Source organism: Terrapene carolina, unplaced genomic scaffold, assembly GCF_002925995.2.
Source record: "Terrapene carolina triunguis isolate 2854851 unplaced genomic scaffold, T_m_triunguis-2.0 Scaffold21, whole genome shotgun sequence".
In the NCBI taxonomy this organism is placed as follows: domain Eukaryota; kingdom Metazoa; phylum Chordata; order Testudines; family Emydidae; genus Terrapene; species Terrapene triunguis.
Window position 1 is genome coordinate 28,439,334 of NW_020664372.1, and position 24,974 is coordinate 28,464,307.

A 24,974-nucleotide genomic window follows, 5' to 3' on the forward strand; every position below is an offset into this window, starting at 1 on the left:
AAAAAAAAAAAAAAAAAAAAAAAAAAAGCCGCGATCGCGATCTAAAAAAAGCCGCGATCGCGATCTGCGGCGGCAATTCGGCGGGAGGTCCTTCACTCCCAGGCAGAGTGAGGGACCGTCCGCCGAATTCCCGCCGAATACCTGGAACTGCCGCCTCTGTCCGGAACGGCCGCCCCAAGCACCTGCTTGAGAAGCTGATGCCTGGAGCCGGCCCTGTACATGAATGGCATGAAAATGTTATAAAATAAGTCAGTCTGTCACACTTTTGACCATATTATTATCTTGGATAAACATATGGAAATTATTTTTCAAGAATTCCATATTCAGTTGTGTATATTACATATATTAACCAAATATCCGGTGCAGTATTTTGAAGAGGTAACACATTTATCCTGAATGAGAAATGCTGCCCTTTGGCTGTATATCGTTTTTGATGAAAGCTATCTGTTATAATGTAAAATGCATCAGTGATGCATCAGGATCTATCTGGCAGGGTACTATGAGGTTCTCAATCACACGATCCACTGCAAAGTGACAAGTGTTGAAGATCAGGATTTTCCAGAGAAACTGTGATGCACTGGAATTGTGAGGTTACAGTAGCAGCAAGACCTCGGTTGCAAATCAAAGTACAAGACAAAAAGCCGTTGACTGCCATTGGTATGTTTGATGTGTTTCTTTCCTATGATGTGCTGTGGGTACCTTTATTTGTATTGCGTTAGCACTCTAATCAGGATCAGGGTCATATTGTGCTAGGCAAAGTCATACTGTCTGTCTCTGAAGAGTTAATAAGACAAACATGCAACAGGTGGGTGTCACAAACAGTGGGAAGGAATGGGGGAGGGAGAATGAAGGTGTGATAGGAACCACATAGTTACATAGACTATTTTTGTCACAATTAGATGGTTTCAAATTATTTTAACTTTTACTCATAAGATACACCACCCATGCAGCAGACTCTTCTCAGTAGACAATGGTGCACAGAGAGTGGGGGCAATGCCTCCTCAGATCACAACCAGTGCATTCTGTGCTAGCTGTCACCTCTTGTACTCCCCAGCTTCTTCAGCCAAATAATAGCTGCCTCCTGCAAGGTTGAATTAGAGGTGAAAGGTCTAGAGGTGGGAGATTTCTCTGCTCTCGCCTCACCTCTAGTCCGCCCACACATGGCCAGGCGTAACATGAAAATTGGTATATTACAGAATTAATTATTATTGATTATAAAAATCCCTTTGATCTGTTCTTAAAACAGCAGATTTTTCTCTCGTTTTTATTTCAGAATAGTATCAGCTAGCAGTAGCTTTATTTAGGAACCATGAGCATTTTCCATATCGTCCCTGTTTTCACGGGGAGGAATCAGTAGGAAGGGTAATTCTATCACAGCAATACACTCTTGGCTAAAACTTTATATTCAATGTTTCAGACTAGTGTGAAAGTTTCTTTAAAAAAATAAATTTAAAAATGTACCCCAAAAAAACTTTCATTGTTTTTAAGTTATGTTACCACAATAAAAACTGCATGCTGTGGTTTTGTATTATCTCATCTTCCAAATAATATGAAAAGAACTTTATTTTTTCCAATGAAATTTCACACTCTATTAGACTCTATGCAATGCTATTTAGTTCCTTTAGATAGGTCAGTGAGGCAGGTACTAAGAATTTAGAAGTGCTGGCATTGTAGGTCTATATATTTTCAGTCACTTAACTTTGGCAAACATTTCAGAAAGAATGTTGGTACATGGATCAAACACTAGAATGACTCAGTGAACCTCATTGGTTACTGTCATGTCAGGAGTGGCTCATGTCTGTGAGTGCCAACCTCAGGGCAGACTGTCAAAAACAGGGCAGACACCCCAAACTGGTGGTATGATTTATAATTAGACTTCACCAACCCAGTAACAAATGTGAACTCCTGGATCACTGTAACAGTCTTACCATGGAGTCACAGACAGTACCTGAAGGCTTCCAGGCTATCTTGCCATCCAGGGAAGCTGGACTTAGTGATAAATGGCCACCTATACCAAAAATCACAAAATATTCAGGTTGATCCCTGTCCCAAAAGACCAGTCACTTACCCCAGATCAATTTGTACCTTAGATCTCAAACTAAAGACAACATCTGTAGCCAATCCTGTAATAAACTAGCTAAAGGTTTATTAACTAGGAAAAAAGACATAAGAGAGAGTTATTTACAGGTTAAAGCAAGCAAACATATACACAAAAAGTGAATTACCGTCTATGGCTCCTAAAGATGACAGAGATGTAGTAATCTGTCAAGTCAAAATGTCTGTCAGGGCGGACCATGTGGTAACCCCTGCAGATCTTTGCCTTAGTTTACTGTCTCTGGCCCTGTAAGAGTTCAAAGTACAAAGAGATGAAAAATTTTCTTGTGACCCTGTTTTATCTTTTACATTTAGCCTTCTGGTCCATGAGACGAGCTCCCTTGCACGTAGCATTTCCAAAGTTGACAGGGCCATTCACCAATCCTTTGTATCATGATGTTCCTTAATGTCCCATTTAATTTTGACAGGCCTCCTGAATGGGCAGGAGTGTGGGCAACAATTCCCATGCCTGGGTTCTCAAGTTCAGAGCAAATATTTTCAAAGGTATAAAACAAAACATACATATTTCTTTTCAGCAGGAATACAGACATTACAAGCATTTCATAGAATCTAAACACTAAATACATTCTTATATGTTGAACAACTAACATACAGGTGAGCTGGTTTGGTTTCCAGCTATGAGTTTGTCAGTGCTCAGCTGACTCGTACAGACTTGGCCAGCGTTGGCACCTGGTTTACCAGTATCACAGTTACCACAGCTGTTACATTCACTCATCTAAACTCCATATGTGAAGGAAGTCTTTAAAGGTGACTAAGTGGGTCTGGTTGTGATTGGCTCTAACACAGGTGCACAGAATTGTGCATGGAGTCTGCTCCTTGCAGCTTCCAGATACCCCTTTGCATAGTTGTACAGAACATGCCAGTCACAGCTATTGGCCTTGAGTTTGGATTCAACTTTCCCTGGCATAAAATACCTGAAATGAGAGACAGATGAACTAATCCCAACTTCCCTCTACAGTGGCCTGCAGTATATGTCAGGCTCACCAGAGGGTGGGGAGCCTGCATGAAAACATGATCCAAGGGCACCTGGAATCTTGGGGAGGAACTGATGTCTCCTAGGGCTGTTCAGGTCTGCACTACCCCCTAATAAGGCTACTACTTGTCAGGCACAATTTGGCTCAATATATTGCACCGGCTTAACAGGAACAATTGTGAAGCCCAATCCTGCTCCCACAGCAAAATTCCCATTAACGTCAATGGGAGCAGGCCCCTAGAAAATGTGTGAACGTTCTACTTTTTATGATGACACAAGGCTACATCTACATTTGAGCTCGGAAGTGGGATTCCCAGCTTGCATAGATGTTCCCATGCTAGCTCTGCTGGTGCTAAAGCACCCCCAAAAAATGCAGTAGCTGGGGTAGCCCGGGAGGCAGGTCAGGCTAGCCCCCTAAGTATGTAGCCAGTGGATCCGGGTGGGTAAGTATTCTGATGATTAGCCCAAGCCGCCACCTATGCTACACCACTCTGTTATTTCTAGTGTGCTAGCTCCAGCATAGATAGTGAGGGTGTATCTATGTGAGCTGGGAATCACACTTCCCAGCTAAATGCAGACATACCCAAGTATGAATTTACTTGGTCTGTAAAACTGTGACTTACTTTACTAGCTGTTAGCTAAATAATTTGTGGTTTTGCCCTATCTGCACCAGAGTTCAAGCAGTGATATCCAGAACTACAGTTGGCTGACAAATTATATATATTAATTTTTGCTTCCAAAATTTCCTGTGATTTTTTTTTTTTTTTTTTTGCAACAAGAAATTAAATCCTCAAAAAATTTTTAAAAATCTGAAAATGTTCAAGTTTGGGCTCAGTTTTTCATCAAAAAATGAAAAATTTCAAATGAACCTATTTTCTGGAGAGCAGGGAGAATGACAGAAATATTTTAATGAATTTGAGCCAAAATCTTGGTTCTTCCAGCAAAATGCACAGACAGTGTGCTTGACCAGTTTGACAACTCTGTGACATATTTATTTAAAATCAGTTCATAAAATGTGGTTTAACTCATTCCTTAATAGACATGGGAAAGTATGTTGTTGGGAAAAATTAGGTTTAAACCTAGTTCTGGCTAGTTCAATTTGAAAATAAATGTACAGTAGGCTGGGTCATATTTATATAATAGACATTTTTCAGCAATATTAAATATAATGGATTTTATCAGCTATATTCAGACCCTTGCATTATTTTAACATAGCAGTGAATTTCTTCGTGTGTGTTCATGTATTCTGAAAAGAGAAAAGCTTTTATCTGCAATATCGTATATTTTAAGAAAAGACTTGCTTAATAGGTTTTTCACTTGAATCATTCTGGAATCCTAAATCCATTTATAAAATGCCAACTACAGCTGTGTCGGACGTGTAAAGGAACACAGCCTAATTCTAACACTACATGAATTTTCATACAATATGCAAAGGTGCAAGTTAATACAAAAATGTTGTAAATTACTTCAGTGACTCTCATAGGGTAGCTCCTTTGAGGAAATGCTGAGATGAATAGTTGTTACTAAGAGGGATGGGGAAAATCCAGTAAATATCCTTTATTTCATAAAGTCTTAATGTCCACTTTGAATCAAAACAGTTCACCCAGCAAAACACACCACTATTGTAATAAAAAAATGAAGGAATATTTTTCAAAAGCTTGAATGCACACAATTATCCTTATATTTGGGATTGCAAGTAGGAGAAAAACATGCATGGACTTTTCTTAAGAAGGTGACTGGTCATGCAAAAATAGATGGGGCTTTGGGTGTGGGCACAGGGAGAAGTGCTTAGACCTACTATCAGAATTGTTAGCTCAGGCTGATGCAGGCATTTGCCAGGAGCCAAATGGGGCAAGCCAGAAACATTAGGAAAGGAAGATATTTCCAATTACCTACTAGTAGCTGCTGAGCCATCCAATAAGGTACAAAAGAGGCAGCAGATAAAGTGCCCAGGTGCATAAGTGCTTGTTTATTTACATTACCCCGATGGCTCATCAACATAATGTCACCTTGTCACTGAGGTTGCAATTTCTTTCTAAAATACTCCCATACTGGCCACTCAGCCCAGCAGCTGCATCAACACTAGATTAATCTGGTCTTTATTATTAACTACTATTATTATTATCCAAGTGCCTAGGAACCCCAGACATGGACTAGAACCTAGGTGCTATAAAAACACAGACTAGACAAACAGTCTCACCATACTACTGTAGCCTTCACAGGGCCAGTTTTAATACACTAATGAAGGATAAGCATAATATTGCCAAAAATCATGAGTCAGGCCCGAAAAAATCACAAGATTGATTGGTTTAAAATCATGAGATTTTTTTTTTCTTCTTAAAAATAGGGGTGGTTTTTTTTCCTATTGCTTCCTAGTTACTGAGTCTTTAGGTTGCAGTTGCTGCATGTTTTAAAGCTTTTCTCTGCAGAGGGCGTGTAAAATACTTCTTTAAAAAAATGAATGCTGATACTTTTATGCAATCTATTGATTCTAGCAGTTGAAGCTTTAAGAAAAATACTACATATCTCAAGACTCATGATAAAATCATAAGTTGGTGACACTGTGAAGGTAAGAACAGATATAAAATTTTTATTAAAGCTAATGTTAAAAAAATTATATAATACATAGGTTTGGAAAAGAGTGTCTGTACATCTGGGTATAGTGCTTAGCTTATCCACAAATACAAAGTTAGTTTTTAAAAGTCATATGACTATGTGTCATATGATACATAGAGTACATAAACAGCAAATTTATGTGAATAGATTTAACAAGACAATTTAGGTATTAGAATCCGAATACTCAGGTACATCACTCATGAAAAGTTGTACAGCGATTTGGTTGTGGAAACCAAAATATATCAATGAGTGGAGATTGTCCCTCAGTAATTGAGAATTAGGTTGGTTGTCCATTTAGAAAATACAATCCATGAGGAAAATATTTCAGTTAATTTCATGACTGCACTTCTCATCGTACTACAGTAGAAGCTCAGAGTTACGAACACCAGCGTTACGAACTGATTGGTCAACCACACACCTCATTTGGAACTGGGAGTATGCAATCAGGCAGCACACACACACACACACACACACACACACACACCCCAAATACAGTACAGGTCTGTGTTAACCGTAAACTTCTAAAAAAAGGGGAAAGTTTAAAAAAACTGACAAGGGAAGGAAACTGTTTCTGTGCTTGTTTCATTTAAATTAAGATGGTTAAAAGAAGCATTTTTCTTCTGCATAGTAAATTTTCAAAGCTATATTAAGTCAATGTTTTTCAAAAGTTTACAACTGAACAACCATAATTTTGTTCAGAGTTACGAACAACCTCCATTTCGAAGTGTCCCTAACTCTGAGGTTCTACTGTAATAAGACACCAAGGTGTAGCAAAGCTGACCTGATTCCCATCAGCCTTGCTGGCATTGTATTTGAGTTTTTTAAAATTAGCTTTTTGAATGGCCACGCTGACACATATGTACATGCTGGTATCCCCCATGTAACAAATTGAGCCAGCAGGAGAATGAGGGTGCATAGTGGGGGCTGTCTTTAAAGGGAAAACAGTCTGGTTTGCCCAGAGATGCAGAAAGACCATTTTAATCTGGCGTAGCACATGCCATGGAAACCTTAAACAGTGAGTCCCACCTGCTTTACTCAAGAGATACAAATGATCTGTACATGTAGACCAGTCCCCACTATAACACCCACACTAGTTCATTGCCTGTGGTCTGGTCCCCTTCATTAAACATCCTCTGCAGAAATCAGGGCAAGTAAGTCAGAAACTCTCCATGAGGGAAATAGTATTGTGACCTACCCAGCCCTATCAATCATCACTACCTCAGTGCTTGTCTAAGCAGCAGCAGCAGTCAGAGACCAATAAGTACACTTCTGCTATTTCACAGGGCCACTTTATATTTTTTTCTGTGCATGTTGCTGTGGGAGCATGGAGTAAGGGATGGACTGGTTCTGTGCATGGCCCATGCGACATGGGGCATCCCAAGACTGGCTTTGTTGGAGAAGCAATCACCAGTAAGTAGAAAGAACCAGTCCCTACCCCACATTGTTTGCTGCAGTAGCCACTCCCAAAAATGACATATTGGAACAGCCAGATTATGGAAGGTTTAAATTAAGGGACCAAGGAAGTTTTTAAGACAATGTAAAAAGCCAAATCTATTTATTGCCAAATATCCACTATCTCTCAGGGCATGTCTACACTTGCCATTTAAAGCGCAAAAAGTCCCTTTTTTTCCGCAAAAACCACGGAAGCGTCTACACTTGCTACTGACTTTTTGCAGTGAAACTCAGAAGTTTCACCGCAAACAGAAAACCACCTCCCCGAGAGGCATACAGCTCTTACCGGTGATGCTTTTGTGGTGATGTGCAAGTGAAGACATGTTCTTCCTGTTTAGACAGTTTTTAGCTTCCGGAGGATATCCCACAGTGCCTAGGTGACCACTCTGGCCAGCAGCTCTGCTGCTCTGACTCCAGGTAAAAGACATTCACCCCTCCCCATGGGAACTTTGAAACTCCCCTTCCTGTATTCTTGACAAGTGCTCACTTATCATCTGGCCAGGTGACAATCACTGCTCCACGGAGCAAATGATCCCCTGCTTGGAGCAATGCTGAGCTACTGGAGCTGATCAGTGTTTGGGGAGAGGAGGCTGTTGTAGGGACCCAGGATACCCTGTGGTCACCCTCTCCCCCTTTCCACAAGACTTATCCTCAAAATGGAGAGAGCTGCACTGTGGGATAACTGCCCTCAGTGCGCTGCTCTCATCAGTGACGGAAGTGCTGCAAATGTGAACAGAATCTGACGCCTGTGGAAGTAAGTGAGAATACAAACCAGCGCTTTTCTTTTACAGGTTCCCTATCACCGGTGAAACTGACAGCGCAAAAACTCTGCAAGTGTAGACATAGCCTCAGACACTAATATTGTACATTTAGCCTTGGAAGGATTGGGCAATTCCCATGGCAGGAGGGTGCAGGGCTGAAGCATTTAGAGCATGTAGAAGTTCAGCTTGGATCTGCTCTGACTCCAGTTTGATGTTATAAAACACTTGGCAATCCATTCCCCTAGACTAGCCAGGAGGCTCCCTGGCAGTTCAAGTTTGCCTTGGCCCCTGTTGTAGCTGATACAGCATCTCTACAGCTCCAGGATGCCAACAGGCTGTATGCATTTGAAAAGTATCGGTGAAACTTATCCAGATGCCCCAGGCCATTTTGTTTAGACATTTGAGTGCCATGAAGGACATATACAGTACCATGGTGTTTGGCAGCAGTTTCCCAGTTATAAGTGAGTTATTTTAGCCATTGGCTCAGAAAGTAGCTGATTTGTGCATGAAATTGTAGCAATTATGCAAGTATGTACCTATAAAAGTATGTACGTATCTCAGGTCTTAGCTTTCCAAAATTCACACCCATAGATTCCAGGTGCCAACATTTTCCTTGATTTCTAATCTGTGAAATTCAGTGAGACTGCATGGGATATAAGGCAAAGAATATCTCAAAAACACCACAGACCAAATTCCCCTGTTATGGAAACCTGTGAAATGCCACTGAAATCACTGGGGTTGCACGTGTGCAAAAGAGAGGCAAAAGTGTCCCTCTGCTTTTTTCGCCATAATGCACAAAAATTCACAGGCTCCTTTTGCAAATGTAAAGGGCCTAAGGCTACTTCTGGGGCAACAAAAATTGCTCTCTTTTGTTGTTGTTGTTTTAACTAATGTTTGTTAAAACTTTGACGGTCTCCTGATATTTTAAAAGTTATCAAAACAGGAGCAGAGTAGTAGCAGGAAGGTTGCAGATGAATCCTACATGTCGGCACATCATCCCCTATCAGCTAATCCTCCAAAGGAGTGCGGTAGGTGATTGTGCACATTTACACTCCTGGAGTTTCCTTGATTTTCTTCCAGTGGGTGGGACACATGCTGTGTTTTTTCTGAAATGCCCAGTAAGGCCTGATGTACACTAGGAAATTAAGTCGGCTAACTACCTCGCTCAGGGGTGCGAAAAAGCTACACACCCTGAGTGGCATATTTAAACATACCTAACCCCCCAGCGGAGACAGCGCTAGGTAAACGGAAGAATTCTTCTGTCAACCTAAATACCACCTTTCGGGGAGCTGGATTACCTACACTGATGGGCATAAGTCAACATTGGTAATGTCTACACTGAAGCTCTACAGTGATGCAGCTGTGCCACAGTAGCATTTCCAATGTAGACAAGCCAAGTGAATCAATAGTATTGACAGTCTTTATATGTCTTAATTTTATATTCTATAATCACAGCAATAATTATAAAATCAAAATCACCACAATGTTCCCAATCCTTTACTGAATAACTATGCGGTCTTATTGCTATGACGGATCTTATTGCGTCTGTCATTCCCACACAGAGACTGTCACATGTGAGAGCTGGTACCTGATCCCAGCATCAGAAATATTAGTTTGGTACTCTGCACCAGCCTGTAGCCCAAAATGTCTTCAATGGGGACCAGCATTTGCAAGATGATCTGATTGCAGAATCAGGATCATACATTTTAAGCTCTTTGGGACAGGAAAATGGATCCAAATGTTCACGAAAATTTCATCCCATTCTTTTTGTCCACATTTAAATTGTCAACAAAAAATGGCATAAAAAATCTCAAATTTTAAAAATTTTCCAGGAACCATTTGTTTTCCTGACTCCTGTAAAGCACTCAACACACTTTTTAATAAAAGACTAGATTGTTTTGAATCCAACATTAAAAAGTGTGTGTGTGTGTGTGTGTGTAAGCATTAACATCAGTAATATTTAATGCCTATTTCAACGAGCAAAGACATTTGAGAATTATGGGACCACTTTCCTTTACCACGCACAAATAACCATGTAATAATGCTCTAAATACATGACTGTTGACAGTGTAAGTACCATGTAACCCCAAAGTAATTATCTGCTTCTCTATATCTTTTAAAACAAAGCCTTATCCTAATATCTAAAAAGTGTAAGTTACATGATAATTATTCCTTGAATTACTTGGTAACTGGAAGTGTAATTATCAAGTAATCTGCATGAAAATAATTAGGTATTTACATAGTCTTTGCAATGTAATTACCGAGGAGTTGATTGATTATACAGTGTGTGCCTTGTAACAGAAAGTGATACTGAAAAAAACAGAAAATCAGTATAAAAATAGTTGTCAGTTGGAGTAAAATGAATTAAACCTGGGAGGTGATTTCTACACATATGGGAAGAGGGCATAATGGTTGAGGAGAAGAACCACAGAAATAAAATAATCCAACAATCATGGCAGCCAATCAAATCAATATCCAGCGTGGAAGAAGACTATAGAGTCATTCACCTATCTGATTCAAAGCGTTCTAAGAAGGCAGTAAGAGTTGCTTTCATAATTCACAATTGCTTTTACATCATTTACTGCAGCACTAAACATTTTTATCTCACCTCCCCATCTCATTGTCCCATCTGCGTTCAGACATGTTTAGTAAAGTAGGTAGGGACATATAGGGGAAGCAGCAATTGAGTCACGCTGATTATTTAACACAGTCACTATAGCTGACTTTTGCTCTAATGATATGTCAGTTGGTAAAATGAATGCTGTGTAGAATTTTTCTTGTTTTAATTTTAAATTATCTTCATTTTTTTTAAATATGCTAATAGCAATAGTTCCCTTTTGTCATGGGCTCCTTAGCCCAGTAGTTGACTTTGATCCCTCTTACATGTCTGTGCTTTCTGTTCTGGATGCACAGCTCCCGTCATAGTCAATTATCGTACGGCAGATCATGCAACAATGGAAATTATTTCTTAAGTAGAAAGTCATTATTTGGTAATTGTTTGCATAAAAATAGCGATACAGAGTGAATAGTTTGTGAGTGCTGTAAGCATTGTATATAAATAGTCCTGAAGTAAATTATGAATGGAAAGTGAAAGAACACTGCTTATATACAAAGATAACAAAAAAACAGAAAGTTAAAGAGCATCGTTTCATACCTGCGTTTGTCTCATTAAAAGGCTAGAAACATCATTTAAAAAAACTATTAATATCTTAAACTCCATCCTCATTAAAGTGTTTCTCTCTAGTTTGGATCTCCTTCGAGATTTTTGTTTCAAACTTCATAGTTCATCCTTACTATGAGCCCAGAATGATACTTACTTTTTCTCCATAGATTGCTTAGAGCACTCACAAACTTTCTAATCACACAAAATCAAACACCCTAGCCCCGCCCCTTCCCTGAGGCCCTACCCCCTGCCCCGTCCCTTCCCCGAGGCCCCAGCCTCCTGCTCACTACATTCCCCTTCCCTTGGTGGCTCACTCTCTCCCATCCTCACTAACTTTCACTGGGCTGGGGCAGGGGGCTGGAGTGCGGGAAGGGATGAGGGCTCTAACTAGAGGTGCGGGGTCTGGGGTGAGGCCAGAAATGGGGCATTCCGGTCGAAAACCAGACGACTGGCAACCCTAAACTCAGTTGGTTAGTACTATTATGAGCTGAGTGAAAATTGGTTATGGGTTGAATAAAAACCCCACTGAGATTGATAGGTGTTGACCAACATAACTGTAAGCCTAAACCGTCATCTAAGATAAAAGGTTGCACAGGAGCTTTTGGTTAAGGATTGTTTTGGGTAGGTGGGTGTGTAGTGGGAAAGAGAGAACACACTGAAACAGAGGCAAAAAGCAAGAAAGACTAGCAGTAGTCTATGAGCACAGTGGGACCCTGGAAAAAAGCTAGAAAGAGAGCCTTTGAGTCCGGTGGGGCTTGGGGCTGTAAGATAAGAAAGTGCTCCTTTTGTTCTTGGTTCTTTCTGCTTTCATAGACCTCGTACATTCTTTGTAAATAAACAAGATTACATCAAAGAAAATACCAGATTCCATCAATTTCTGTTCTCAACTGGAACATTCCCAGGGTCTTGAACTTTGACTAGCTGCTTCAGTAGAAAAGGACAACTGTATTATTAGCAGGTGCTTATCCTTTATGCAGGTCACTTATTAGAGGAAGGCATGATCTCACACTTATACCAGCATGTTAAAACATTCACAGTACATCAGAAGTAGTTCATTCTAAATGTCTGAGGTACACTGAACATGGGACCATTATTTCTTTCTCTAAGGCGATAGAGACTTGGGCTTTTAGTGAAGAGGTCTCAAATTCTATTCCCGCTGACAATCATGGAGGAAAGGTTGTTACCAAGTCTAAGTACCTGACCGTGCTCTGCAAATTACATACCTAGAATGTTGATAGCAAATAAATGTGTCTGCAAAATTATAAGTGCAAAAAGAGGCTGTGTTCAGAAGATCGTACCCTTAAAAAACAGTCTGTGAACTTATAAGAATTAATTGTAGAGAGCAGAGCTTCATTGAAAAATGCTTTTCCTAACACACTGTTTCTTTTAAAAGTTTAGTTGATGCTGTGCTGACTATGAAATAAAAGTCTTTTTTCTTCCTTCCCCTTATTCTTCCCACCAAACCTTTCTAATCTGGGGGGAATCTGTTCACCATTTGAAGTGGTCATGTAGCTCCCATAAAGATTTCTGGGAGATTGATGCCCACATCAAGTAGAACTTGTTTCAATTGATTTTAAAAAAGCAAAAGGGTCAAATTCAGCTATCACATCAATGTATGCTACTCAACTCGGCAAGGACTTTGTGTGTCATTGAGGGCAGAATGGGGCCCAGAGATTTTAACTCACTGTAAAAGGGTTTCAGTACCCATAACACCTGCTTGTGAACCAAGATTTTGTGATTCTTTTTTGGAATTGAATTACGTCATTAAAAGAAACCTTAGAGTGCAGGCCCATCAATGATAAATTGTTATAAAGCTTGTGTAAGTGTCAGACCAAAGCTATGGAAGCTTGAAAATAAACAAGGCACTGTCAAGGAGATAAAATCAGACTATATGTTTTAAGACAGCCAGTGGCATCAAAGGAGTTAACCAAAAAAAAAAGAAAAGAAAAGAAAATCCAATTGATAGCATGATAGGTGTTTCAGGCTCCAGACAGCCCTGAAGTTTGTTCGGACAAGTTTAAACCATCAAATTCCATTTCTGCTAGACAGCTGCTGGTGTTTACAAAGGTATTCCCATTTGATTCAATTGATCTTTGTGATAAACAGTACATGCTCTAGGGCCATCCATAGGCCTTTTCTCCAGCATATGCTAGTGGTCCCAAAAGCCCTCAAGGGCTCACACCATTCCATTTTTGTATTTAGCTTTCCACACTAAGCTTCAGAATTACTTTGATTATTTCAGTGAGAGTTGCAGCTATTACAGATAGGATCCCACAGTGCAAGTCCCTGCGCATTGCACATCAGGTAAAGCAGGCTTGTTGCACTCCAAGACAAGTGTGAATAGGGCTTCTTATGAGCACAAGTGAAGTTAAGCACAGGGTTTGCAGCAGTAAATCTCAATCCCTCTGTGCTCCTTCTCTTTCACAACAATGCAAGATAAAAAAAAAAATAATTAAGGTTTGACTGGAGAGTAGATGTGTCCGAGAAGACATGGCTTCATATATAGTTCTGAAATGAGGATTTAGATCAGGGATCTGCAACCTTTGGCACGTGGCCCACCAGGGTAAGTCCCTTGGCAGCCCGGGCCGGTTTGTTTACCTTCCGCATCCGCAGGTTCGGCCAATTGTAGCTCCCATTGGCCGCGGTTCCCCACTCCAGGCCAATGGGGGCTGATCGGCCGAACCTGCGGACATGGCAGGTAAACAAACCAGCCCGGCCCGCCAGGGGGCTTACCCTGGTGGGCCGAGTGCCAAAGGTTGCCAATCTCTGATTTAGATAGCTGTAACTGGGGCATTTAGTGCACTGGATGAGGTACGCCACGTGTTGTGATAGGCATGTGTTGGACCATGGATCTTGAAAGGTGTGTTGTGGGGGGTGTTGATCATTGTAGCAGTGGAATGCCTGCAGGTTTGGCATCTGTTGTTCTGGCAGGGTCTGGTGCTGCTTTGAGTTGGTGTGTCCTGGTCTGTGTGGAGCTTGCCTCTGGTGATGAAGAGCTTCAAGAGGTTGGAGGATTGTTTGAAGGCAAAAAGAGGGGGTCCTATCACAACCTGTGGTGTTCCTCATCCAGTGCACTACATGCCCCAATTACAACTATGTGGGTGAAACCAGACAGTCACTACACTCTCAAATGAACTCACATAGAAAAACGGCAAAAGACAAAAACACTATCACCTGTGGGTGAACACTTTTCACAAAGCGATCACTCTATGTCTGACCCATCAGTCCTCATCCTCAAGGAAAACCAGCACAACACTTTCAAAACATAAGCCTGGGAGTTTAAATTCATATCTTTGCTAGACACTAAAAATCATGGACTGAACAGAAACACTGGATTTATGGCTTATTACAATAATTTGTAACCCACTAACCCCTCTTTTTTTCCTATGACTGCAGGGATGTTAACGGGCCACTTCATCTTGAACGGTTTTTTAGAATATGTGCTATCTACTTATGCTAAACTATCTGTTTGACCTTGTATTTCGCTGTGACACTCTGAGTACCTTTCCCAAACCTGAAGAAGAGCTCTGTGTAGCTCAAAAGCTGTCTCTCTCACCAACAGAAGTCGGTCCAATAAAAGATATTACCTCACCCAACTTGTCTCTCTAATACATGGGGTGTTATGTGCCAAATTCAACTTTGCTCCAAGTGGTGCAACTTCAAGTTGAGCTTCAAACTTCTTTGAAATTGCAGCTACTTAAGGTATTTAATATGGCCCCAGTTCTCTAAAAAATCCCCTGTATATATTAACATACTACAGCATCAAACAGACGAGCAAATTTATTCGCTTGATTCCACTTCAGTCTTTTATCTTCCCAGAAAACCCCATTCATCTTGGGAAGCAGAATGGGCTGTTTTTGGTCCACAAACCCAGAAATTCTTTTGCTCACTCTTCCCTGCTTCTCCATCAGACCTCTATCTTACTCCAGTCCCATGACGTGGACTTGGTTAAGAAGGGAGAGCCTATGCTGTGTCTCAGAATTAAAAAGAAAACCACTAAAGACCTCATGCTAGATGCAGAAATTGGATGCAGAAAAGGATACCCTACTTTAACATTGCTTTTTATATATTAATTCTATAAGAGTAATAACTTTAGCACAAAACATTTCCTGGGAATTAATAACTGCCTGGGCCTAACACCTGGGGTGCAACAAAGAGCCATCTACTCCTCCACGCCAATCATTTAGTCTTCAGGAAATACCCTACACCTCATTTATTATGGCTTAATTAAAGTCTCAGCGCTGCACTTCTCTGCAATGCATTAAACCTTGGGATGAGTAAAGTCTAAAAAAACAAGTGGTCTAATGAATAATAGGGAGAGCGTAAGAAATGGCCAACATTTGATTTGAAACAGGGTGTGATGTCTAAACAGAAATCCCATTAAAAAAAATCCCACCCACGTACAATGTCACTAGCTGACTCTGCTGATACTTGTTAGTTTTGCAAGTGTTGGCTCCAAGTCCACTGATAATATAGAGTAAGTACTTTTGCACGGAGGGGGTAAGGCACAGACATTTCCAGCTGTATCCTTGAGTTGACAGATTTATGCAGATATTGCATTTTATTGCAATATTATTTTTATGACCTAGCCATACAATGCACACTGTTATTATTGCATGTAACAGGCTGGCAGTGTTCTCCTGTCAACCCACCCTGTTAGCAGGTGTTGATCCTGCTGGGAGATGCTAAGTGATGACTCACTGAAGCAGATGGGGCCCATTACCTCCACCCTGGGCATAAGGGAGATGGGAGTAATTCCTTGGTTGAGAAGGTCTGGGCTGAACAATTCTCAGGGAGGAACTTTAGGGCCAGGTAGGCCTAGGGAGGAAGCTTGACCTGGAATTTATTATGTTGATTGTAAACTTCTTTATAAATGAAACAAGTTGCTAGAAGAAAATAAGTTTTGATCATGGATAGATGTGGGCTGTATTGGAGCAGGCTGGGAAAGCCACTTGCTTACATGCCATATTACAACCATCTTAGTATGTGCTGTCACCTCTGCAGGAAAATAACAAATGCCAATGAAAAGTGCGCATATCAGAACCTGTTATCTGTCCAAAAGCTTTAGTTTAATTGGTAGCATTTGCCATTAAAAAGTCAACAGTTACCTTGCCCTGCTTTTGTTACAATTCCTTCATATTATAAGTGCAAGGGTAACTGATATGTGTGGTAGTTAATTTAAGCAAATGCTGATTTTTTTTAAATGCTGATCTCACTGTGTTACAGTAACTTATTCAAATCTTTTATATTTCCCCCCTATAAACTGAGATTATGTGACTAGAATAATATGCTTCAAAAAGCACTACAGATCTACCCTCTTCTTTTAACAGTTCAACACTATCTTGTTATACATTTTCATTAAACACTATACTAGCCATCCTCAGAAATTATCTTGAAGTCCATATACAGACCTGCCCAAACTCTTAGTGATTTTAATTGGAGCTAAACATACATAACTCCTGTAAGACTAGCTGTTCTTTTTATTGATTGAAAATGTCTTGATTGACTTGGACTGATTTATGTTTTAACTTCCTGTCCTTTTTTTCCAGACCTTGCATTATTCATTCCTCTTGACTGCGTCTCAGACCCGGTCTCAATTTCACGTTGCCTGCCTGCCAGTCATGTCACCCCGTTCGTCTCCTTCCTTCATGAATGGCCCCATGCTTTCCCCCGCGCTCTCAGCAAAGCTTGGATCTCTCCCCTCAAATCTGGTTAGCCAGACACCTCTCTCGCGTCACTTAAATCTGTTTCCTAAACTCACTTCCTCCATGAAACCTAAGAGAAGCATGGATGGAGGAAGGATAATTATAATCATTAAAAGGTATGCAAATAAAAAACAGAAGGAGGTGTGCGTGGTAACTTCAGGAAGTAATCATCCGATCTTACTATTGTCACCTACACATTTCCTCTCCCCTCCATTTTTCTTGTCTGCTTGTCTTTCACTTGTATGACAATGTTTGATGTGGTTTGTATGTGCTTGTTGGGGAGGAGTCACCTAGCACACCTCTGATCTATCAAAAATAGCGAATAAAGAGCAGGTGGTAAGCAGGGACCCCCATGCGTGCATCTATAAGTTGCATTCAGGACTCCAGATAACACTGCTTGGGGGATGCTCTGAATCAGTACCCCCCCCCCCCAGCTATGCTCATTGCCAAGCATACCATTGCACATTCATAGATTCCAAGGCCAGAAGAGACCATTGTGATCATCTAATCTAATCTCCTAGGCCATAAAACTTACCCCAAAATAAATCCTAGGTCAGATCTTTTAGACAAAACATCCAATCTTGATTTAAAAGTTGTTGTTGATGGAGAATCCACCACGATCCTTGGTAAATTGTTCCAGTGGTTCATAGGCTTCGACTCCGTCGGTGCTCCGGGGCTGGCGTACCCACGGGGAAAAATTAGCGGGTGCTCCTTACCCACCGGCAGCCAAGCTCCTCCCTCCCTCACCTCCTTCTCCTCCCCCCCCCCCTGCGAGCGTGCCATGTCCCCGCTCCTCCCCCTCCCTCCCAGGGCTTCCCGTTCTCCCCCCCCGCCTGCCGCCACCTAACAGCTGTTTGGCGGTGCTTAGGATGTTCTGGGAGGGAGGGGGAAAAGCAGGGACACAGTGTGCTCAGGGGAGGAGGCAGAGAATAGGCAGGGCAGGGGCGGGAACTTGGAGGAAGAGGGTGGAATGGGGGCAGGAAGGGGGCAGGGCTGGGGTGAGAAAAGGTGGGGTGGGGCGGGGACTTTGGGGAAGGGGTGGAATGGGGGTGGGGTGAGGGCAGTGCAGGGGCGGGAAGAGGCAGGGCAGGGGTGGGGCCAGGGGTGGGGTGGGGTCGAGCACCCACTGGGCAGATGGGAAGTCAGCGCCTATGCAATGGTTAATTACTCTTACTGTTAAAAAAATAAATAAATCATGCCTTATTTCCACTCTGAATTTGTCTAGCTTCAACTTCCTGCCATTGGATCATTTTATACCTTTCTCTGCTAGACTGAAGAGCCCATTTGTTCCCCATGTAGCGATGTACAGATACCCCTTAACCTTCTCTTTGTTAAGCTAAATAGATAGAGCTCTTTGAGTGTATTGTTATAAAGCATGTTTTCCAATTGTTTAATCATTCTGATGGGCTGAAGCCTCTCCAATTTATCAACATCCTTCTTGACTTGTGGGAACCAGAACTGGACACAGTTTTGATCAGCAATCACATTTTAGGGGCAGCACTGGCTTGTTCAGGACCTAGAGGCAGTACAGACACTTTCTACTGCCATAAAACGAATCCATTAGAGCTGATCAAAAAACAGGGACATTTTTCAAGGTTTTTTTTTGTTTTGTTTTGTGGGGGAGAAAAAACCCTCCAAATGTTGACTAATGTCTCCCAGTTCTAGAACTGGCTGGACAATTGAATGGATTTCCAGGGTTGAAATGAAAAATGTCAATGAAAAATTGTGTTGAAATGTAAGAATTTGGAAAACTTCACCCAGCTCTGGAATCAAGGCCATCAATTGCAAAGTGCTGTGCAAATTACATAGCGCTATGTGAGTGACAGTGATAGTTCTCCAGAGTACTGACTCAGACAAGACAGCATCACTTAGGCTATGTCTACACTGCACAACTTTTAGCGACACAGCTGTGCCGCTACAGCCATGCCGCTAAAAGGCACACAGTGTAACCGCTCTTTGTCGGCAGGAGAGAACTCTCCTGCCAACAAAGCGCTGTTCACACCGGTGCTTTTTGTCGGTAAAACTTTTGTCATTTGGGGGAGGGAGGCGGGGGTTCATACCCCTGAACGACAAAAGTTTTACCGAAGAAAGTCCAGTGTAGACAAAGTCTTAGTCATGAATCAATACTATGTAATGTATTTATTTCAATTTATAACCAATTTTTTTAAAAAGCCATTCATCCTGGGCTTTAATAGAATCAAAATTACAATAACATAACATGTACACCAACAGCATTGGCTCACCCCAAATTCAGAAAATAAGGACCTGGTCAGGAATTTTTTGATTAACCTTTTTGAGCTATAATGTACTGGATATTTAGTAATGTAATGCACATGCACACTTAGGGGGCGCTGCAGGGGCGAAGTGCAGGGAGATGGGCACTTCCTGAGATATGCTAAGAATCTTATTGGTTTCAATGGGAGTCGATAGTACTGAGCACCTCCCAAGATGCGTTCAACACCTTGCAGGATTTATCCCTCTTATGCAGCAGTGTACTTAGTCTATTAAGTACAGCGTGTTATTTTATCAATGAACTGTATTCTATTAAATAGCTTATTTCTTTAGTAAATAATGTACATATTCCTTCATAAATATGCCCTAAAGCCTTCTTATACCTATAAAATATCAGCTACATTCTCTATGCACATCCAGTGGTATGGATTTGTAAGGATGAACACTTTACAGCAGAATTTTCAATTATTTTTAATCATGAGCTCTGTTAATCCTAAATATAAATAGTAAGGCAATAAATAAAATAATTAAATCAAACCCCAGCCCTTGGATGATATTCTTGTTGTCTAGAAATTAATTACAAATTTAAAAGTTTTACTATATTGCATTCTAAAAACCTGATTAATATGTAGCTAGGACATTTTGTCAGAGTCTGTAGAGTAAAAATTATTTTACATAGCATTAAAAAAATCACAATTGATCCTATATACATATTCATACAAGATACGTCACACGTTCTTAAGCAGTAACAAGATGCTTAGAAAGTATGCCACTGGAAGAAAAAAAAGTGTAGAATATTTGCAAATGTTGCAGTTTTCCTAGAATACAATATATCTGAATATGCTGCGGGTTTTAAGTGTAGTTCTCCTCAGACAGCCTTGGAGAGAGACTGAAAATATCGGTTCATCTGTGGAATAAGTAAAGCATAAAAAGCACTTCTACCCTGCCAAAGTTGTTAAAATCATGGGCCACTTCTAAAGGTGAAGTGGTAGATCAGTCTCTATCCCTATTCAACAAAAAGAACAGGTGCCACAAGTACTCCTGTTCTTTTTGCTGATACAGACTAACACGGCTGCTACTCTGAAACCTATCCCTATTCAGTTTTTTTCCTAGCTATTTACTTAATCTCTCCCCTATCACCATGGTCTTCAATTACACACAAGTCTTTGCAGGATAAAGGCCTAAATTTGTAGGATGAGGACTGCCCTAATGAAATTGGAATAATCCTGAAAAATATCAGTACATAAAGTATGAAATTAAATATTTTACCCAAACTAATTGTGGCACTAATCAGGTGGACTGTTATGTATGTGCGAGTTTTCCTTACCTAAAAGAAAGCCATGATCCGTCATCTTTTCTCACTTAACTGAGACAAAATTTCACTTTCTGACCCAGCCATATATTTTTTTATATAGTGTGCCTTTCTATGGAACATTAAGAGGATAGGAACATCCTAGAATTTCTAAATAGTCAAGAAGATGATGATCAAAGAATCATATGTATTAGTGTTCAACAAATCAATATTTACACCAGGCATTTTGTAAAGGAAACTTTTAAGAACACCTAAGATAACATAATATATTTGACTCTGCCACTTTTGGTATTATGAGATGGAAACACCTTGGTAGATAATGCCACCTGAGGATCAAATAAACCTCTCTGAAATCAAGATGACAGAAGAAAACACACGTATCCCCCTGTACAAAAGGAAAACCAATAAAGAAGGTGCACAACACTAGCTGGTACATCTGCTTGTTCAGTGCCTCTTGATGATGGTAAAGGGCAAGAAGACACTTTATACTCATTCATTCTGCATGATTGTGCATGACCTAGGGGACAGAAGTGTTTAAGTACAGAAGGTAGATCACTTTGCTTTTAGCCACACTTGGGCAATGGGTAAAAACAGAAGCACAAAACGATGTGTAACCATCATTCCTCAGAGCCTGAAAATTCCTTGAAAGACAGTTGGAACAATCTATGTATTTCCCATTAAAGGTCAATCATTTGAAGGCATTCTACGAGTCCTCCCAAAGATGTCTTAGCAAGCTCAGTTGAGAGTTCCTGACATCATTCATATTTGCTGCCTTAGTGTTGCTGACCATTCCTGTTTTTTCAGGGATTAACCTTATTTCAGTGAGATGATTGCTTAGAGAGCATTAAAGGGGAGCAAAAATCTTTCAGGGTCAGCATAACATCATCCCATTGCCACATTGCACTGCAGTGTTTTGTTGCAAGGTGCCATCCATAGGAGGACACACTTTAAAAAGGCATCATTAGGCAATGGGGTGAAAGTCTGTTTATTTCCCTGAATTGTTCAGGCTCTCCATACAAGGAAATTAATAATTTTGGTTCCTGAATGAGGGTTATGCTCCATTGAAGCCAAACTGTGAAAGCTTATCAATATGGGCTACATTTTCAAAAAGGTGCATGGGGACTTACCTGTGTTTTTTCTCAAGTATTATGTAAGAAGTATGGCCTGCATCTGTCTTTTTAACAGAACAAAATCCATGTAAAGGGAAGAAGTAAAAAGACAATCAATACTTTTTGCCTTGTACATTAAAGTCAGAGTCCACTCAGTCTGCATGAATCCAACCTGCACAAGGGCTATGGAGGATAAGAATCACTGCTCAAGAAGAGGAATGTAATTTGACCTATGTGGGTAGAGGGTTTTGTTTCTTTTAATCATTCAAGTCTTTTATGAGTATTCTGTAGTTAAAATACCAGTTAATTAAGGAGAACTAACAACAACATGCTAGAGAGGCACATTATAGGCTACTCATCACAGGATTCTAGGTAGAGGATGTGTCATTTTGGCATGCATCCTGACAACCTTGCTATGTTTAGGAATATATTATAAGCTGCAGTAAGACAAATGTCCTTGTTGTGAATCCTGGTAATAGGAAATTTAGTTATTAAACTGAATCTACCCTAATTTTTTGCCTCGCTTCGCCAGTCTTATAACAGCAATTGTAGCAAATATATTTCAAATAGTAGTATGTTCACATAAGCCAATGACTTTAATATTGCCAAAGAGCCTATAATAAACTTTCCTGATGTTTTTTTAATTTAGCATGATCAGAAGGATTTTTAAGGCTAAATTCTAAGATTTAAAAAAGTTAGAGATTAAAGGTAGGCTTCTATATCCTCGTAAGATTCCTAAAAAAGTAGGATGATTTTCAAAACTGCTGACCATTCCGCAACCCCCACTAAGCTACTGGCTGTAAAGCAATTTTGAAAATCCGCTTGCTTATATGAGAGTCTAAGGCCCTGATCTTTCAAAGATTCATGTGTTTAACATTACACATATGAGTATTCCCATTGACTTCGGTGCAGGACTGGGGGTTTTAATCAGGATTTTGGGGCCTAATTTTACGCACCTATTTTTGAAAAATTTGGTGAAAACATTTTTAAGCATATTTTATTATCAGTTTACTTTAACATTCTATCTCCTTTTATATTGACATTATAGCTGACAAATCAAAATTTGTTTGTTCTGAGTTTCTCAGTATAAATCTAGACCACTAAAACCAGATTGGCTTCTTATGTGCCAGACCCACAGATTGGCCAAAAAAAGAAAAAATAACAGGTTTTAATTTTTAAAAAATTCAAGACATTTGTCATATGAATTTGACTAAATGTGTACATATATACACATTTATGTGTACAAAATTCAAACAGCATACTGAAAAAATTGTGAAATTTGGCAAATAAATGATTTGATTAATATTATTTGAGCAGATATAGCCAGACCGCATCCCAGCTGTTATGTTATATTAGAATGTATTTGGTGCACATTTTTTGATTTCATGAAAATTTAGTACACAAAACCAAAGTTTCAGCTGCTGTTAACTGGAATGGTTTTTCAAATGCATTATATCCGTGACGGTTATAATGGCACTGACTGTGCTTTCATTTACACCAAAATAACTCCACTGGAATTTGTGCCACTTCAAAGTCGGTCTGAAAGAAATCAGAATCAGGCCTGTTATGTTTTAATGTTTACCACAGTAGCAGCTGTTACTACTCACAATCAGACCAGTTTGCAACACATGCTTTCACTAACATGCAAGCTAAGCCAGGGTGGAACACAAGAGGGTGGATATAATTATCCCACCCACTTGCCCACAACTTCCTCAGAAAATCACACATTATGATTTCAAGAACAGACTAATATTGTGTGAGTAAATACAGTCCACATTTGCTGTGTTCATCTGCTATATCATGTTCTTTTCTTCAGCATGATCAAAATATTGGCAAGTAAAAAAGATTTGATGTTTCAGTCAACACTACTATGGCTCTAAAGCAAGCACAGAACTTTCTGGAAATAAGAAACTGTGAGATTCATTATTGTCCCATTTCAGCACAGCATTAATCATGTGTTCAACTGTTTTGTAAATAAGGATGGACTGTTAAATCAGGGCCTCAATGAGCTAAGAAGGTTACCAAGAGTAACCCATGGGTGCTGGAACTAGAGGTGCTGGGGATGCCGCAGCAGCCCTGGCTAGAAGTGGTTTCCATCACATTCACATACAGGGTTTATAGCTTGGTTCAATAGCTCTCAGCACCCCTTGGAGTAACCTCAACACTTCTCATTATAAAGTTCTATCTTGCTAAATAATTGCCTATTAATGGACTGAAGTAAATATTTAAGAGCATACCAAAAAGGTAAGATTTTTCCATAGCTGTGAAAAACAAAAAAATTAAAATTATTCTAACAAGTTATTCAGTAGCAAACATGGACTGTATATATTATTTATTTAGATGTCATATACAAAAATGTGCCCATACACAAGCCCTAGGCACTCTGGCAACTAATTAAACTGTTAGTCCATATAGGAATAGCATAATACCAAAAAGGAAATTAGTTTACTAGGCAATGAATCAAAGTAGTGGAACACCCCGCCTCCCTTTCAACCTCATACATGACTTTTGCTGCCAGCTCTGAAAGTCAGCTATGTTGTACTAAGAGGGAGGATAGATTACATATACTACAATATATAAAATATTATTAAATATTTGCATTGTAGTAACACCTCGAGACCACAGCTAGGGATGAGGGGTCAGTTATTTTAGTCACTATATTCACATAACAAAGACACCATGCTTATTAATCTATGGCCCTGCAAAGACTTATACATGTGCTTCGCTTGAAATCAATGGAACTATTTACAGTGGGTAACATTAACCAAGTGCCTAAATCTTAGCGGGCTTGAGACCTATATGTACAGTAACTCCTCACTTAATGTTGTAGTTATGTTCCTGAAAAATGCGACTTTAAGTGAAACAATGTTAAGCGAATCCAATTTCCCCATAAGAATGAATGTAAACGTGGGGGTTAGGTTCCAGGGAATTTTTTTTTTGCCATACAGTACAGTACAATAGTTGGGAGGTGCCCCCGCCTTACCCCACACAGGCACAGCCCACTGGTGCTGGAAACAATGAGACAGGTAAGGAGGCTGAAGTTGCTGTAGGCTAGGAGAAGCACGTTACGCAGCAGCAGCGGCAGCTTCCCCTACTCTGCAAGCACCAGGGGTGGGGGGCTCAACCTCAGCCCGCCCACGCCACCCTTCTCCCAAGCCCCCACCCTTAACCCGCCTCTTCTTCCCCCTTTACTCCGCACACCGAGTCCTTGCTCCTCCCCCCTCCCTCCTGAATGCCAACTGATTGCCGTGGGCAGGAGGCGGAGGGAGGAGGGGGAAGGCGCTGATCCGCGGAGTCTGCCGGCGGGTGGGAGGCACTGTGCAGGGGACGTAGGGGAGCTGTTAGGGGGGCTGCCAGCTGTGGACAAAGCAGGCAGCCAAAAGATGTTATAGCAAAGCATTGTACAATTTAAATGGAGCACGTTCTGTAATTGAGCAGGGACGTAAGATCGAAACAACATTAAGCGAGAGGACGTTAAGTGGGGAGTTACTATATTATATGTAATGCACATATATGTCTATACACTCACACACCAC